Below are 19,526 nucleotides of genomic sequence, written 5' to 3'. Positions count from 1 at the left end.
ACATCAATTACAGTACAGGTTTTAATAAACACATCTGTTTTTACGTGAATCATTGTTATATGGTAATTGGTAACTTAAATAACCTCTCAAAACTTCATAGATGCACATTCTCTGCAGTACACAGTTCCAAGGCTGAGATGTCCTTTCCTAATAATGTTTTTAGTTGCTCAACACTCCTGAAACTGTGAGAGAAGAATTTGCTGTTCCTGCATCAAGAACAACTTGTCTCTTTTTAACAGCGCCATCCCTTCTCCACTCTCACCTCTCCCTCCTCCCCTCTCCTGTCTCCCACCCTCCCCATCTCTACTCTCCTCCCCCCTCCTCTCCTCTCTAATTGTGGCGTTAGTTTTTCTCAGCAGTAAGCTTAACAGTTTACCACTCGGATTTACACCGTTCATTTTACAATTAGCATTTTTCTAGTGGAAATTTACGCTGTTTTGCATGCATTGATATCCTTTTAGCTTGCCATTAATATTGTAAACCCATATCACAAAAGCACTATTCTTTTAAATTCCGAATGCCCACAAACAGTAGTATGTGCAGGAGCTAGGTTTACACACATATTTGTGCTCCTCTCTACATCTGCGGTACAAAAGGGGGTGGTGATGGACGGAGCATCTGAATCAATCAAACACTCACACCCAGTCAAAAGATCTGGGTTTAAACCATCACCGTTCTTTAGCCCACTCTGCCACCCCAGTGCAGACATGGCTATATTCAAATCAGTCTGACCCTGGGCCTCATGGGAACAGTCCAGCCCGAACTGCCAAGCCATGTCTTCCCTGGACCGGAAACAAGCTTCCGAGGACCGGTTTCTGGCATTCCAGCCGTCTTCAGCCCGGCTTGCTTGAATCCAGTGGCAAAGTGAGCAAGGAACTCATGTCTGAGCATACCCTGCCACACTTAAGGCCGCCAAAAGCGGTACAAAAGGGGGTGGTGATGGACGGACCATCTGAATCAATCAAACACTCACACCCAGTCAAAAGATCTGGGTGTAATCCATCACCGTTCTGTAGCCCACTCTGCCACCCCAGTTCAGACATGGCTATATGCAAATCAGTCTGACCCTGGGCCTCATGGGAACAGTCCAGCCCGAACTGCCAAGCCATGTCTTCCCTGGACCGGAAACAAGCTTCCGAGGACCGGTTTCTGTCATTCCAGCCGTCTTCAGCCCGGCTTGCTTGAATCCAGTGGCAAAGTGAGCAAGGGACTCACTTTTGAGCATACCCCGCCACACTTATGGCAGCCAAAAGCGGTACAAAAGGGGGTGGTGATGGACGGAGCATCTGAATCAATCAAACACTCACACCCAGTCAAAATATCTGGGTTTAATCCATCACCGTTCTTTAGCCCACTCTGCCACCCCAGTTCAGACATGGCTATATGCAAATCAGTCTGACCCTGGGCCTCATGGGAACAGTCCAGCCCGAACTGCCAAGCCATGTCTTCCCTGGACCGTAAATACGCTTCAGAGGACCGGTTTCTGGCATTGAGTCTTACAAGCGAAAAAGGAGGGCGTTTTGACATGTCCTACTTCTGTGGTATAGAAGATGTTGTGCAGGAACTTTCTTTTTGGAAACAACAGTGGTCCCATGCAGCACAGGATAAAACAAGTAAATAAATACTGACACAATGGATTCCGTATTGCGGTGACTTGTCCAGCCGGACAGTGGTCAGCATGTATTTTCCATAACAAAATATTTGAAAGAATATCCTTTAGCGGTATCACAGTGTGGGGCACAAGCCTGTACCTCAATTACACATAGACACTTTAGTACACTCAAAGTGAACAGAAAAGGGCTTCTAGGCAGAAAGCTAATGTTCTTTTAAATCGCAGTGTGAACAGATAGTATCAGATGCGCCATTACATAAACCTTGCACATAGTATACAAACAGTATATGGCACATGAATATGGTCAACGGCGTTTCGATCCCCTATTTAGATCACAGATTCCCGAATTGTGCCTAACGGTCCCCACTTGGGTGACCCCTGTTAATTAACCCATTCACCCGGAACCAAGCCATGCTATTTACATGGTTTTGAGAGGCTTGTTATTATTAGGCATTTATGGAATGTCCTGATGATGATCCCTGTGATCTAAATACGGGATCGAAACGCCAAGAACTTTATTTTATGCCATCATAGTATTTTCTCTGTCTAGTCTCCAGTTCCATATCTGCTCCCTATCTCTTAAATCTCTTTATCACTTGTGCTCCTTTGTATCCTTTATAGATTACAAACAGAAATAATCCACAAAGTGCAATTATCACTAAGGGTTACAAAATGCTTCCAATAATTCCACTACCTAGTTACCAAACCATCTGCCTATAGCAGAAAACCCATTCCCCTTTTCTGCCCAAGCACCTGTTGCTGTTAACACTTTCAAAACTTTCTTTCTTTCTTTCAAATGTTTCTTCAAATCAGTAATGTTCCTAATGTATTTTATCAAGTCCTTAGGCTTGGACAACCTGTAAAATGCAATCCTCCCACAAATCTTATAAACTCCAGGAAAATCAGGATCTGCTCTCTCTAAATATAATCCCCAGTTCACTCGAACTTCAAAAGTTTGGCCCCATTTACTTTTCCCTTCAAAATTTGTGTCAGTTGAGGATTTCCTACTGAATATACATAATCTCCCTTTGTGTTGCCAATATAAAGCTAATGCTGCTATGTTCCCCACAAATCTATGCTCACTTTCATCTTTAACCCATTGTGGCACTTTTGAGTGATTTGTTGCCTTAGCCAATATATCTCTTCTTCTGTCTTCTACTGCATCTATGAATTTCTTTTCTACACCTGTTAACGAACAGTTTAAGTTGTGTATGTGTGCATAAGCAGTGTCCAGTGTCATGGGGGTCTAAAGAAATATCCAACCATCTTAGGGCCTTATTTATGAAGGCCTTGCGCCACCGGTGCGTCACTTTTTCCCATGTTAAAAGTGACGCACCGGCGGCGCAAGGCCTTCATAAATAATGCCCTTAGTTTTTTAGCTAAGGTCAGAGAATGCTACAAGGGACTTATTTAGGATAGGTTAAGTTTGTTTGATGAGTAGTACAAAAGTAACACACTCAGTAGTATCCACAGGATAACAATCTTGATTCAAAAAAATAAATGTATTAATGGAAGGAGAAGAGAGAACACACAGAGCAAAAATTATATTATGACAAAAAATTTTACTGCAACAAAATTGGGGAGATAGATACAAACAAATTAATTAGAGCAAGAAGTCATGAACAGAGGTAAACAATATTTTCTCTACAGTTCATAACTGAAAACATCAACTCCAATTGGTAAAACACGCAACCTAAGTTAATTAATAAAAAATGGTTGTGAGTTAGTGTCAAAGCAGCATTAAAGGAGATGATGGAGTGTCGACGTTTCGGTCTAGAGGGCAGTCGTCAAATAGACCATCATCAGGATGGTATTTTTCTATGCTGAAGAAACTCCCTTGAATTTCCAACAGAATGCCGAGTGAAGTCATAAACGGCAAGTAACGTGGGGCGCAGTGTCAACCACGAATAAAATCTTGGATATTCAAAACTTGGGCCACATCCGTTGGCCTAATTTCAATTAGCTGTTCAATCAGGTGGAAATAGATATCCAAATATTTTGAAACACGGGCTCAAACGGCATACAATGTATCGTTTTTGGTTCGTCGGGTTAAGAACGGTGATGGATTAAACCCAGATCTTTTGACTGGGTGTGAGTGTTTGATTGATTCAGATGCTCCGTCCATCACCACCCCCTTTTGTACCGCAAGGCCACGAGCAGCATTTGGTTTACAAGCCCTGGGCACACTCAGTGCACTGTACTAGGGTCTGACAAGTAAACCAAATTAGCCAATCATGGAGTCACTAATCCATGCAATAATTTATAATAGGGAGAGCACATGCACTTTAGTACTGATCAGCAGTGGTAAAGTGCCCAAAGTCATAAAACCAACAAAAACAGGTCAGACAAAATAGAGGAGGAAGTCGAAAAGTTCAGGGATGACTCTACAAAAAGGGCCAAGTCCAACAGACTGTGCAAGCAGCTCTCAGATTTCCATCATGGTCTCGTAAGCAGGAGCCATCAACAAACAGCACATAATCTGATTCAGGTAGTGGCACATCTTGTATGTCTTTCTCAGCTTGCTGCATAGTTCAGTAACATCAAAACAGCCTTGCGCAACTTCACATTCAACAATTTCATTCCCATGGATGGGTAATACGATAACAGGATTTAGTACGGTACATCTCCTTAATGTCACATTCTTGGCTCCAAGGATGACTTACTCATACTTGGTAAGCCAAGCATTGGTTTGGTGCTGTGTGCTGTTACATGCCAACAATACCTCAACTGAATAGGGAACAAAAACAGTCAAGGGGTGACCGATAACAATGGACTTACACTCCTGATGCTGACTCCTGTGGAGGCCATGGCGGTGAGACAGCTGGGCCTGCTGCCATTCCCATACATCTGGGTTAGCACTAAAGAGCTCTGCCCTCTCTCACACTGCAAAACAAAGAAACATTTAATATAATCAGACATTTCTGGTGCAGAGGCACATAAGAGACATTCTCTCAGCTTTGAGAAAACATGCATGCAGCTGTCATCCCATAGTAATGGATCTGACACGTCTTCCTACATCAGACCCTGTAAAGTCTTAGCTCACCATTCGCAAGAACATCCTCACTTCTCTCTGTGTTGTTGGCAGAACCATTTTCAGAATCGCAGAGATTCTACCTTGTGACACCTTCCTTGCTCCCATCTCAATGTGATGTCCTAGATACACGACTTCTTTCTTACAGTACTGCAACTTTATCGGAGACACTTTATATTTGACTCCACCAACAGGTCATGAGTTTATTGCACTATGAGTGAGTAATAGGGCATCACATTGGACTCCAAATTCTTTTTGAGTATCTGATTAAAGATCGAGGGGCTCTCTGTATACCCTTGTGGGACTCTGCGCCATGCCAAAACACGGCTACCGAAATGGAAAGCGAAGAGAAACTGACTATCCTCATGCAATTGTATAGAAAAGAAGGCTTGATGAAAATCACTGACAGAGAACCACTAGACCTAACATGGAACCTGAAACAAAATCACATCTGGATTCGGTACCACAGGACAACATGAAACAACAATCGAATATACCCTTCTCAAATCCTGCACTATGCAGTACTTGCTGCTGGGTTTCTGTAAACTTATAATGGGTGATTACATCAGACTCCCCATAATCTCTTTCAGAATGCCTTGCTCAATCATTGAGTCAATCACAAGAGGGATCCCAGCAATGGTTTCAGGGATCAGATTATATTATGGGATTCTCGGGTACTCAGCATAAGGCTGCATTTTAATGCTGACTGGTTCAACACCTTTGATAAGTCAGATGTCTTTACCTGAAAAGTACCAGAATCCAAGTAACACTGTGTCTCTCAACTCTGAACACCCTTAACGACTGGAACCCAATCTCCACTGAGGACACCATCCGCCTGATGAACTCCATCCACTCAGGATCCCCCACAGACCCATGTCCTCACCACATCTTCAACAAAGCAGACTCCGTCATAGCACCGCACCTCTGAGACGTCATCAACTGCTCCTTCAACTCCGCCACCTTCCCGGAAAACTGGAAACACGCTGAACTCACCGCCCTTCTGAAAAAATCCACAGCGGACCCCACCGAACTCAAAAATTACCGCCCCATTTCGCTCCTTCCATTCCCGGCCAAAGTAATCGAGAAAGCTGTCAACAACCAGCTCGCCGCTTTCCTCGAAGCCAACAAATCCCTCGACTCCTCACAATCTGGCTTCCGAGCAAAACACAGCACTGAGACCGCCCTCATCGCAGCAACAGACGACATTCGAACTCTACTGGACAATGGAGACACAGTCGCCCTCATCCTCCTCGACCTCTCTGCAGCATTCGACACAGTCTGCCACAGCACCCTTTTACAACGCCTCAGAAACATCGGAATACAAGGAAAAGCACTTGAATGGATCACCTCGTTCCTCACCGGAAGAACCCAGAGAGTCCGCCTTCCACCATTCAAGTCCGAGGCCACTGAAGTCATCTGTGGCGTACCACAAGGATCCTCACTCAGTCCCACCCTCTTCAACGTTTACATGAGCCCCCTCGCAGCCATCGCCCGCCAACACAACCTCAACATCATCTCTTACGCGGATGACACCCAACTGATCCTTTCTCTCACCAATGACCCCAGCACCGCCAAAACTAACCTACACGAAGGAATGAAAGAAGTTGCCGAATGGATGAAACACAGCCGTCTGAAACTGAACTCAGATAAAACAGAAGTCCTCATCTTAGGTACATCCCCCTCTGCATGGGACGACTCTTGGTGGCCGGAAGCCCTTGGAAAAGCACCCATCCCGACAGACCACGCACGGATCCTAGGCGTCATCCTGGATTCTTCACTCTCAATGAACAGACAAGTCAGCGCCGTCTCCTCATCCTGCTTCAACATTCTTCGCATGCTCAAAAAAACATTTCGCTGGATCCCCACCGAAACCAGGAAAACAGTCACCCATGCTCTGGTCACGAGCCGACTGGACTACGGAAACACCCTCTACGCAGGTATTACCGCTAAACTCCAGAAAAAACTCCAACGAATCCAAAACGCCTCAGCCAGGATCATATTAGACATCCCGCGCAACGAACACATCTCTGGTCACCTGAAAGACCTCCACTGGCTACCCGTCAATAAGAGAATCACTTTCCGACTGCTAACCCACGCACACAAATCACTCTACGAAATCGGACCAGAATGCCTCAACTCACGACTGTCCTTCTACACCCCCTCCCGCCAACTACGTTCTTCCAACCAAGCCCTCGCCACTGTACCTCGCATCAACAAGACCACCATGGGAGGCAGATCCTTCTCATACCTGGCTGCTAGAACATGGAACTCACTCCCCACTTACCTTCGCCTTACCCAGAACCACCTAGCATTCAGAAAGCAACTTAAAACGTGGATATTTGACCAGTAATCCTCCTCCCCTTCCTAAGCGCCTTGAGACCCTCTGGGTATGTAGTGCGCTATATAAATTCTCTGACTTGACTTGACTTGACTTGGAGGCAAATCATCTTTTGTCAACATAGGGTACATTCCAATTTCTGATCTGTGTCTAACAAGTTTGAAGGCAATGTCCTCATTATTAGGCCTGGGCGGTAAATTCAGTTCCGTTTGCAGAATTTGGGTAATTTCGCGTTCCGCGGAGAACGCAAAATTGCCAAAAATCTGCGTTCCGCGACTTTGCCAATTTTTTTGCTTGTTCGCGTTCTCAAATGCGTGTTCGCAAGATATTTCCCCAGAGCACACAAGCAGAGATTGTGAACAGTAAAAAAGCATCGCGAACAAGCAATTCCCTGTGTTCGTGGAATTTCTGCACGTTCGCTAAGATTTTTTACCGTTTCGCGGAGATTTGCGTAACGCGATTACGCAAGTTCCGCCCACCTCTACTCATTATGGACTTGGAGTTTTGAAGTCCCACAAACTGGTCTTCTCCCACAGTCTGTGCCCAGTTCTGCTACCATCAGTGCCCACTCTGTACAGTGCAGTGCCTTCAGTCACACGTTGCATTCAGTCCTCTCGCCCCCAATACCTGCTGTGTGTGAGCTGTGACCTTCAACCATGCCCTTTGCCGAGCCCCTCATCCCACCACCCACTGGGTATGGTTTTTGGCCATACCGAGTGGGTATTGGGATCAGACTACGACCTTCAGTCAATGAGTCCAGTCCCCCCCAATCCCATACCAGCTGTGCATGGGGTATTGCTGAAGGCCCATGCACCAATTCAGCCACCGCGTGTGGCCTTGAGTACAAGGAATGGAATTCGGCCAAAGCCTTCATCATGTCCTCCTGCACCCAGAGTTTGCTGGGTCCTAGATACTGTATATTGTCCTACCCTGCACCAAGTTCTCCTTCTATCAACATACAGTAGATAGAAGTAGCCCTCTGTCACGTACTGCATCCACTGTTCCTGGCTCAGTTATTTCTGGGCGCTGAGTTTGGCATTAAGCCACACCCTGCACCCATTCCTCCCACTGTGAGCTCTTGCATCTCACAAGGCTTGGGATTGGGCCACGCACCATTTTCCCAGTCTTCCACCTACCCATGCTTGAATGATAGTGGAAATGGCCTATTGGTAAGCCATGCACCTAGTCCTTACCGCCTCATGTGCCCTTTGGCCACATTATGTGCACCTGCCTTCCTGCTTCTCTATCTCTGGGTATGACCATTGGCCACATACTACTTCCAATACCTTCACACCCCAGTGGGCACAGGATACATTTTGTCCACATCCTGCATCATTCCTCCTACCCCCATATGCCCACTAGACACATGGCATGTCTATCAGCCACACACTGCATTCAATTTTCCCATCCTATTGCCAGTTGGGCAAAGGTAAAGCCCAAGGACGCTCTCTGCACAGTATTTTCCCCACCCCTTGTTCCCAGTGTTCACAGGCCTTGTGCCTTGACCATGCATGGCACCAGGTCCTTTCACCTTTAGTGATCTGTATGCATGGCATTGTTGCAGTACTATACCCAACATACAGGCTCTCTGCCACTTCCATCCGTCTCTGTCTACACTGTGAGCTTTTCATAAACTGGCAAATTTTGGAGTGTCTGGAAGTCGTCCAGTTCAAAATGTGTTGGGGTGACCGGCACAGCTCGCGGATGGGGGTGTGGTCACATGGGAGAGGGCGCACACAGGCTGCTTAAAAAATATATTAAAATAACACTTACCTTTCCGCTGGGTTACCGGTTCTTCTCTCCTGCTCGCCTGTGTCCGACTCCAGGTCGGAACAGGAAGCAGGCAGCCAGGCTTCCACCCCTAAGCCAATCACCACGCTGAAATGCAGTGTGGTGATTGGTCTGAGTGACTGGAGGGGTGGGCATGTTCTCCATGCAGGCTGTAATGCAGCCTGCATGGAGAACAGGGAAGAGCGGATGACTGTTTTGGGCGGCCGAGAGGGCCGACCAAACAGTCATAGCGCACAGGAGTGTTCTACCACTCCACCGCTGCTCTGCAGCCCTTCCCCGCCCCCTCACACACGCTGCCGCAGCAGAAGAACAAAATAACATGATAACAACATTCAGTTATTATCATTCTATTTTTCCCTTTCTTTTGCTGCTTCCTGGCAATGGGTGACGCTCCTCTGTCTTAGCGGAGGATCCGCCACTGAAATGTGTGTATTGAAACTTGGAGTTGTCATTGGCCATTTATATAGCGTGCACCGAAAATGTAATCGCTTTGTGGCTCAGGCAATCCTTCTTAAATCTTTCTAAGTTTAAATTTTAAATTATGAATTGGGATAAATATCCCTCAGTTCAGTAATATGATATATATTTTTACACCCAACTGAAGGAAAATAACGGATGCCGTTCCACAAGCTGTTACTAGATGTCAGCTCAAGGCTCGCTTGTTAGTGATATCTAAAAATCAACCACCCAGTCAATCAATCAATCAATTCATTATTTGGCTTAAATAAGCCATAAAAGATACATCATATTTCCAATCTCATAAATATACAGCTAACTAATAAATGATTAGTTACATGCATAGAAGAAGAAAGCAATCATAATCAATCGACTTTTCAAGAACTCATGTACACGTAAGTGGACTAACAACAGTTAGCTAATGCAATTTCATTGTTCTAATAGTGGACTGCACAACATTAACTACAAACAAAAAAGCCCTGTCAGATAAAAGCTGTAAGATAAAAACAAGTACAGGTCTACACCTGGGATCAAGGGCTCTCAAGTCAAATGTACATATCCTTTTTTTCCAAATATATTTTTATTGAATCTTCAGTACAGAAACAAGTACCATAACAACTGTCACCTGCAAAGAGATGCCTGAGGCATACCAGTCCAAGTAAATCAATACAACTGTTCAGCCAAAAGTAAAATTCACACACTATCTGGCTCACAGGCCTGCCAGCCATTGTTGTACACTTGTAAGCTCTGTGTTATTCCCAAGGTGACCTCTCTGCACCCCTCACAGTTTGCTGCCCGGGTCCCTCTTAGATCTTTGGGGGCCCATGTCTTCCACAGCTCTCCAGGGGCCCCATACCTTCTCTTGAACTTCAGTGGACATCTCCGTGCCAGATACACCAGTTTGCAGCCGTCATGTACCATTCCAGGTTAATTTCCCAGGCCTGCAGCACTGGATCTTAGCTTACCCCCAGTATCCAGTGATTTCCGTCACCAGTTTCCACTTCCAGTCCATTTTACAGATCACCCTGTGCCATGTTTTAATTACTATAGCAACCAGTGCGGGCAGTGACATTAGACCCCTGCTCTAATAGAGGTGTCTAACATAGCTCTCTGGTTCCATCGCTCTCCTGTCTATCAGTAGGGAGGGTTCTTGTTGTATGGAGAATGCCCAGTCATTTATCACTTGCAGCTGTGTTGCCCAAAGTATATCTGTTAGACTGAAAACGTGTTCACTTTGTGATAGAAAGCTGAAAGTTGGTTCAGACATTCGTCTTTGTAATAGTAATCATATAAGAGCAAGACCTATAGTGTATGTTGCCTATGGCGTCATATAGTCTAATTGAAATCCAAGGTGGACGACAACATTTCTGATTTGTGTCAATATTGACACAAATGTTCATGTAAATGTCAGTGCATGTCATGTGCTTGCCCACATTCGATCTAGACTGTGACATCATAAGTATAAAACCAAAATAGCCACCAGCATCATGTAGAAAACTTTAAATTTGAAAACAGTTATAAATTCTATGTAAATATCCATACTTACTGACATGTATAAACATTATATGTATTATATATTAATCTTTACCTTTCTTTTTTCTTCAGCTCCAACACAGTAGCTCCTTCGTCATTTCATTTATGGAGCGGAAAAACACCTCTGGGACCTGAAAAGGAGTGTTTTGCAGCAGATCGAAACATTTCAGGAAGTTGATCATTTTAAATAGGGCTGCTATGCCCATCAGGGTGAGCGGGAGACTCCTCCAATGCCCTGCATCCACTCGGTACCCGTCTAGGATTCTGGTCAGGTTTTTCCTCAAACAAATCTCACAGTCTATAGTTATGAAGATGCCTAGGTACTTGAAGCCCACTGATTCCCATTTGAGTGGGTTGTTTCATACACTCCCTCAATCATGGTGGGTAAGCTATTTGTGCCAATTTATATGAAGTCCTGAGTAGCCTGAATATCTCCAGTATCTCCAGCATTCTGGGGTTGGAGCAGTCAGGATCTGCCAAATCGAGGACATCTGCACTGAGCGATATAACATTGCCCTAACCCAGGTCCCACCATACTCCACACAGCATTGCCTCTTTCTGTATCCATGTAACAAGGAGCTTAATCACCATTACAAAAAGTAAGGGAGACAGGGGACAGCCTTGTTGGGTTCCAATGCTCAGTCTAAACTCACCCAAAAATGCCCCATTCACCTTGGCACTGTGTCTGTTTACAGCAATTTCATCCATTACTAAAAGGTTGGGGTGAACCCCATCTTGCCCAACATCGCCATCAGGTAGAGCCACTCTAGGGAATCAAACACCTTTTCGGGTTCCAGTGACTTTAGAATTGCTGGTACTTTTATCCACTTGCTCTGCACTAGGCATCCAGCTAGCCTGTGTAGGTTGTGCCTCATTGCCCTATAAGGTTTATAACAAGTACTGGGACTTGAGTATGCTGCACACTGTTCACTTGGTGATTATCACCAAGATATAAACACTTTATATTCAAAATCATATATTTTTATTCATATATTTCAAAGAAATTGTTGAAACTCATATGTGAACACAACTATCCACTTCACTCATCGGTGAAATTAACACATCAATTCATCAATGCATCAATATGTACAATGATACATCGCCACGATATCCAACTTCTATTGCACAGCGTGCAATAGAAGTTGGATATCATGGCAATGTATCATGCACTAACAATGTTTCATTGAGGATCAGCTGGAGTTTTTATACAGGATCAGTAGATGCAAGAGGCAGACGTTTAGGATACAGATTTACCCCTGAGGAAGGGACTTTCTAGGTCCCGAAATGCATCAGGCATTACAATGAATGTTGCATGATTCAGTCAAAACAATGTTTTTATAATCATCTGTATGTAATGAACATTGTACATATTGATGCATTGATGAATTGATATATTAATTTCACCGATGAGTGAAGTGGATAGTTGTGTTCACATATGAGTTTCAACAATTTCTTTGAAATATATGAATACAAATATATGATTTTGAATATAAAGTGTTTATATCTCGGTGATAATCACCAAGTGAACAGTGTGCAGCCTACTCATGTCCCAGTACTTGTTATAAACCAATAGTTCTACTCAGCAAGTGCACACAGCATTTGCTTTGCTGCAGCACCCTAGAGGAAAGTATATAATAGTGTTTAAATTGGAGTGCAACCTCCTCATATAAATTATTTCATTGCCCTATATGGCATAAAAGCCAATTGATTGGGGGCCATGATGATGTCCACTATGTGCAACAAACGATTGGCAAGTACTTTTGCTAAGATATTAGTTTCCATATTCAACAAAGAGATTGGCCTGTAAGAGGCACAGGTCTCTGCAAGTTTCCCCTTCTTGTGGATAATTACTAATACGATCCGCCTTAGATCCCAAGGAAGCCGGCCATCCACTTTTGCCTTGTAAAACAGTGCATGGAGCGGGCCCATCACTTGTGGTTGACGCACTTAAAGAATTCAGGCGGAAGGCCATTCAGGCCAGGAGATCTACCCTCTTTCATCTGCTTCCATGCCTCTGATATTTCCCTCTCCCTGACCTCTTCTTCCAGAGCCTGGCTCGACTGTGTTCTAAGTTGGAGGGCCAGAATGTCCACAAATAATTGCTCTAGATCAGAACTTTCTTCCGGTAAAGGTCCATCAAATCTGTTGTGAACTCTGAGGCTATAGTAATTGGGGTTTCTGGAACCTCCCCCTTCTCAGTTTGTATAGCCTGAATCTATCTCTGCCCCTACTCTGTTTAGGATAACCATGTTAGGAGCTTCCTCGCCTTGTTTCCCAGCTCATACATTTTACCTTGTTTTTATTCTAAAATGGGCCCTAGCCACCTCTTGGAGAGTGCTTCTCAGTTCCTCCCTTGTCTCCACTATCTGGTGGGCTATGCTCAGGGAGGGGGTTTCTACATAATCTTCCTTCCAGAGGGTCAATGTGCACAAGGGTGGCATCACTGTATCTTCCCAGTTGTTGTTGTGGCACCATAAAATAGTCTAACCTGGACCATGAGAGCATATTGTTTGAGGCGTATATACTGTTGTGTCCCGCTGTGTTTTTCTCGCCACACATATGCCATCCCCATAGAGCCTAGGAAAGAGGCCAAGCACGTGTCCGCCCTGGGGCTGTCACCCGACACCATCTCCCTATCCAGAACTCCCTGTAATGTTTAAATTGAGGTCTCCCTCGATAAGTAATAGGGCCTCTGGGGTCTCTGCGATTCACCCCCCATTTTTCCCAGCCCCTCGGTCTGGAAACCTGTGGGGATATCAAAATAGGTGGGCTCGCACACCGCTCACTCATCAGCGGGATCGCCCCTAATGATCATGGTAAGTGTAGTTACCTTTTCTCAAACGCCGTATCTTCTATGAAATTTTTCAAATATCTTCATCTTCGCCATCCCTGGACACGTGTTTCGGGGTATTTACCCCTTGTCAGCAGGGATTAGGCCATCTTTTGGGGTTGCTGATGGCTGCCAGGGATGGCGAAGATGAAGAATTTGAAAAATTTCATAGAAGATACGGCGTTTGAGAAAAGGTAACTACACTTACCATGATCCTTAGGGGCGATCCCGCTGATGAGTGAGCGGTGTGCGAGCCCACCTATTTTGATATCCTGTTCTTGGCTGACGAGCACGGGACTCTGCACCTGCGCGCCTCTGTATTGGTACTATACCTGGTGATATTTGGCAGCCATCAGCAACCCCAGAAGATGGCCTAATCCCTGCTGACGAGGGTTAAATACCCCGAAACACGTGTCCAGAGATGGCGAAGATGAAGATATTTGAAAAATTTCATAGAAGATACGGCGTTTGAGAAAAGGTAACTACACTTACCATGATCCTTAGGGGCGATCCCGCTGATGAGTGAGCGGTGTGCGAGCCCACCTACTTTGAAAACCTGTGGGGATGTACCCTGACACAATTACCAGGGTCTCTACATTCCATCGCCTGATCACCCCTGCATGACACCCCAACCTATCTTCCCCGAATGGGTAACCTGCAGTGGGAGGGATTTGTGGACCATTATCCCCAGCCCCTGGATGAATCCCTGGAGAAGCCAGTATGAACCCATAGTTTGCATATCTCATGGTGGAGGGCACTGCATTTGTTGCCCCCATGATGAGTTTCATGCAGCAGGATAACGTCAGGGTCATATCTGGCCAAGTATTTTTACATTACCCCCCTCTTCAACTTGTTGTCCAGGCCATTGACATTCCAGAAGTGTATCTTAAAAGTCATAACTGGGATTGCACGGTGTGGTTAATGTTCTGCTATATTAGATATGTTACTGTAGCGTGTCTATGCCTGAGATGCCAACCAGTGTTTTGCTTAACAACAACCCCTTCCCAACCCTCCCAACAATCTTGTGCCACAGATCTAAAACTGTCTGCCACCCCAATGCTTGAGGCTCCTATCACCCCAACAAATGAAGCTGGTAAATCATTTAAAGCAACAAAACTAATCTCTCACGTAGGAATATCAGTAAAGGGTCATGGCCTGGCAAAGATGTTGTGAATTGCCACCTATGTGGCTGTCTGTTCCATTGTCTTTCCCCGGTCCACCAAACAGTATTCATCGAAGGGGCCCCAGTAATTTTCTGAACCACTCACCCAATGATATTTGCTGTTATCTGAGTGACCACTGGTAGGGCTATCTCCTCTGGGTCTTCCTGCTCTGCGAGGTCGCGAGTCACCTCCCATGTCCTCCAAGTCTGTAACTAGTGTTGCCTACCTGTTTTCACAGTTCAAGGATTGGTGTTGTATTTTCATCACAACCTTCGGCGTCTCAGACTTTGACCGGTCTTTGTTTGGGGTCGCCCGCACAACCTGCGTGATTTACATATTGGTTTCTGCCTCTGACACTCTGAAGGCTGGTCCCTATTCTGCACACCAGAGCGATGGTGGATGTTGTCCTTTAGCTGGCTTCACGTCTCCACAACTGACACAAAAAAGTGGGACCCTCCTTCATCAAAGAGTTGTAGTTTTTCAGGGAAAAACAGTGCTTTCTTGGGATTCAGTTTCCGCAGCTGGTACTTGACTCTTATAACGTTTTCTCTTTGATGCTGGACTGAGGTGGTCTAGTTAGGGCATATGCTCACCATTCTGCTGTCCAGTTCCCAAGGGCTCGGAGCCCATTTCACTTACAGGATATAATCCCAGTCCAGAAGTTCAGCAGTCTGGCCACTATCAGCCTAGGTGGTGCCCCCTGTGCCGGCAGCCTGCGTGGCACTCGCCACTGTAACCATTATTGATGTCAGTACAGACACCAGCCAGTCCTCCAAAAAACAGCTCCATACAGGGAGCCTCATTAGTTACACATTATTACCAGGAGCGTAGCTTGATCAGTAAGGTTGGGGGAGAGGGAGAGCTTTAGATTTTCCAACAATCTGGCTACCATATAATGTTAAAAAACATTACTTGCGAAGCAGGGTTCATGAGAGAGAGATAAGGGGTAGTGAGAAGGGAGAGGAATGCGGATTGGTATGAGTACTAAGTGAGAAAACACAATATTTTGTAATAAACAACATTTTTGAGGACTTTCAAAACAGAGTGTGTGCATTTGTGTTTGTGCATTTGTAAAAATTCCTAGCGCAATCCGTCAGACATCTCAGCATACCCAACTGAAAACACCTGTACCCAACAATTTACATTTATTACGGGGGTGTAACACTACAATCCCCCCCCGAAGCTTTGCCCCAGATTATTATATCTCGACTACCCCTCAGCATTTTCACCTTCTCCATCAGCTGTTCGATGGTTGTAAGCATGGCAGAATCTTTTTAGGTCTCGCCTGAGCCAGCGCATGCACTGCTCTGGTGAGACATTTAGTGAGTGGGCTTTAAAAGCCGACCAGAGCTTTATGTGGGCCTAGAGCGTGTGGTTACACGCACAGTAACGGGCATTCCTCGCATCGTTCCCGGGCACCCTTACAGCGAGTGATCAGGCGCCATCTGGATTTCGTCTCACTTGATCACCCAAGCGCGTGTTTCAACGCTTCTCCCCCTCCCCCAGCGTAAAGCGCGTCTTCCGTCTATTGCTCATTCTCCCTCAGTCGCCTCTCTGCTTGATTTGCTTCTCTTTTTCTCTATCTCATTGGATTCTTACCCCCTTGTAACATTCTCAGCAACAGGGAGACATATTTTACAACCTCACTACAAAATCAAGACGTGCTTTACCCTGGCGAAGAGCCACAGCGATCAGTCAATGTCTACGAACATCAAAACACATCCTGTTCTCCCCCTCCCCCACCACAGAGCGCATCTCCGTCTACCACTCATTCTCCCTCAGTCTCCTCCCTGCTTGATTCGCTTCTCTTTTTCTCTATCTCATTGGATTCTTACCCCTTTGTAACATCCTCAGCAACAGGGAGAGATATTTTACAACCTCACTACAAAATCAAGGCGTGCTTTACCCTGGCTAAGAACCACAGCGATCAGCCAATGTCTACGAACATCAGAAACACATCCTGCTCATCTTGGTGCACATATAAACATGAGACACTTCGGCAATAAGGAACACAGCACCAATTAGAATGAAGTTATAATTGTGTTATTGTGTTACAAAAATAGTGCAGCTTGTGGCTTCACGTTAGTATGAAACTGGAAACTCGCCTCTTCGAGAAACGCTACCTCGGGTAGGATGACTTCTCCTCCCTTCTACTAGTGCCACTTCGTCAGCCACAATCAGCACTATCCTCCCCTCTTTACACCCCAGTGGCGCAGAGCTGTACAGCTCTCCATTACTTGCCAGCTAGGTTCACGCAGACAAGCTACAACAACGTGGTCTCAGACCGGACAACTAAAATAAGGCAATGTGAGGCGATTTACATAGTATCACGTAGTTTGTCAAAAGTCTTTTCATTTATAATCTTTAGGTTAAGGTTTTGCTGCATAAAATTGACACAAAGCACCACTTATCTTTAAAATGGTTTTCAATTGAAGTGCGGACGGTGTATACAAATCAAGTGTCCGTTATTCATTACAGGAATAAAATATGTTTAATTGCCTACTATGTACGTATTGCTAAAACTCTTTACACAAATTAAATATCAGCATTAATTATTCACTCTTGCACATTTGGAGGGAGTTCTTTACCACTGTGACTAGCAAACCCACAGCATCACTCAGCCACACCACAGCATCACACAGCATCACCACAGCATTTATTTTATTTATTTATTTATTTATTTATTTGAAACATTTATAAAGCGCGAACGAAGGCCCGAGGGCATCTCGGCGCTAAAGAACTGCTGTGTTAACCCAGGGAGACAGAAAATACGAAGGTTAAACAGGATCAGAGGTTAAAAAGCCAGGTTTTAAGATTTTTTCGAAAGGACCTGAGAGAGGTGCTGGCCTTAATTGAATATGGAAGTGTATTCCACAATTTCGGTGCAGCTACTAAGAACCGCCTATCACCCCAATTGACAGTTTTGGTTCGGGGGACCGCCAGATCAGAAGAATTGGAGGAGCGCAGTGTTCTAGATGGGCAGTAGGGAATTAAATTTTGAGTGAAAAATACTGGTCCGACATTATGTAAGGCCTTGTATGTCAAACATAGTGCCTTGAACTTTATCCTCTTTTTCACTGGGAGCCAGTGAAGTCGCCTTAAAGTTGGTGAAACCGATTGGTATTTAGTAATTCGCCCTAGGAGCCTTGCAGCGGCATTCTGGATGGCCTGCATTTTAGCTAGCACTCTCTCCTGGGCACCTAGAAACAGGGCGTTACAGTAATCTAGGGTGGAGAGGACCAGGGCGCTTACCAATGTTTTGGCATGATGCTCAGGTAAAAAGGGCAGAATTTTTTTTATAAGCCGAAGTTTGTAAAAGGCAGAGGAAGAGATCTGGTTAGCATGAGGCAGGAAGTTCAGACGGTTGTCAAACAGTACACCCAAGTTCCTGACCTTGTCGACCGGGTCTGGAGGCTGGCCCATAGACGACGGCCACCATAAGGGGGACCAGTCTGGGGAAAGATTGCCGAAAATTACAACCTCTGATTTTTCAGAGTTCAATTTCAGGCAATTATGACCCATCCAACTGCCTATTGCCTGCATACCTTGGTTAAGCATGTTCGCTTTTTGTGGCCCATCGTTCTTAACAGCTAGGATCAATTGGGTGTCATCTGCGTAGGACGTTAGGCTCATCCCAAATGCCCTGATGACTTTGGCAAGGTCCGACACATAAATGTTAAAAAGTGTCGGACTAAGGGATGAGCCCTGAGGAACTCCACATGGTAAAGACAGTGGGGAAGACTCGAAAGGTCCCACAGTGACAACCTGGGTCCTATTAGCCAGGAAAGAGGCAATCAGATTTTTTGCGTTGCCTCGGAGACCTATGCTCTCGACACGGTCGACCAAGATGGTATGGTCGACCGTGTCGAAGGCCGCCGATAGGTCCAGTAGGATCAGGATGGCAGAGCCCCCTGCATCCCGGATAGATCTGATATCATCGGCCGCCTTGACCAGAGCGGTCTCTGTTCCGTGGCATCGGCGGAAACCAAACTGCGATTCGTCAAGCATTTTGTTCTCCTCGATAAAGAGGGAGAGTTGGGTGTTCATGATTTTTTCCACCACTTTCGCTAAAAATGGCAGACTGGCAATGGGCCGGTAACTTTTAGGTTCCTCTTTATCGAGGGAAGGTTTCTTCAGAAGCGGTTTTATGAGTGTTTTCTTTAGGGTGTCCGGGTAGATGCCTGTAGAAAACATGGAGTTACAGATCTCGGTTATGGATGGGAGAACTGTGTCCATTATAGGCCGCAGAACCTTCAGGGGACACGGGTCCAAGGCTGACCCAGATTTAATAGAGGATATGATGTTGAATACCTGAAGGCAGGTCACCTCTCTAAACTGCTGAAAAATTGGTCCTTCAGGTTGGGTAAAGGCCTCATGGGAGCATCACTCAGCTCAACCACAGCATCATTCAGAGCCAGCACAGCACCACTCAGTGCAACCACAGCATCACTCAGCGCCACCACAGTATCACTCAACGCCACCACAGCATCACTCAGCGCAACCAGAGCATTACTCAGCGCAACTACAGCATCATTCAGCGTAACTACAGCAGCATTAATTATTCACTCTTTCACATTTGGAGGTAGTTCTTTACCACTGTAACCAGCAAACCCACAGCATCACTCAGCAACACCACAGCATCACACAGCAACACCACAGCATCACTCAGCGCAACCACAGCATCATTCAGAGCCAGCACAGCATCACTCAGTGTAACCACAGCATCACTCACCGCTACCACAGCATCAGTCAGCGCAACCAGAGCATTACTC

Source organism: Lissotriton vulgaris, chromosome 4_1 (assembly GCF_964263255.1).
Source record: "Lissotriton vulgaris chromosome 4_1, aLisVul1.2, whole genome shotgun sequence".
In the NCBI taxonomy this organism is placed as follows: domain Eukaryota; kingdom Metazoa; phylum Chordata; class Amphibia; order Caudata; family Salamandridae; genus Lissotriton; species Lissotriton vulgaris.
This window is presented reverse-complemented; position numbering follows the sequence as displayed.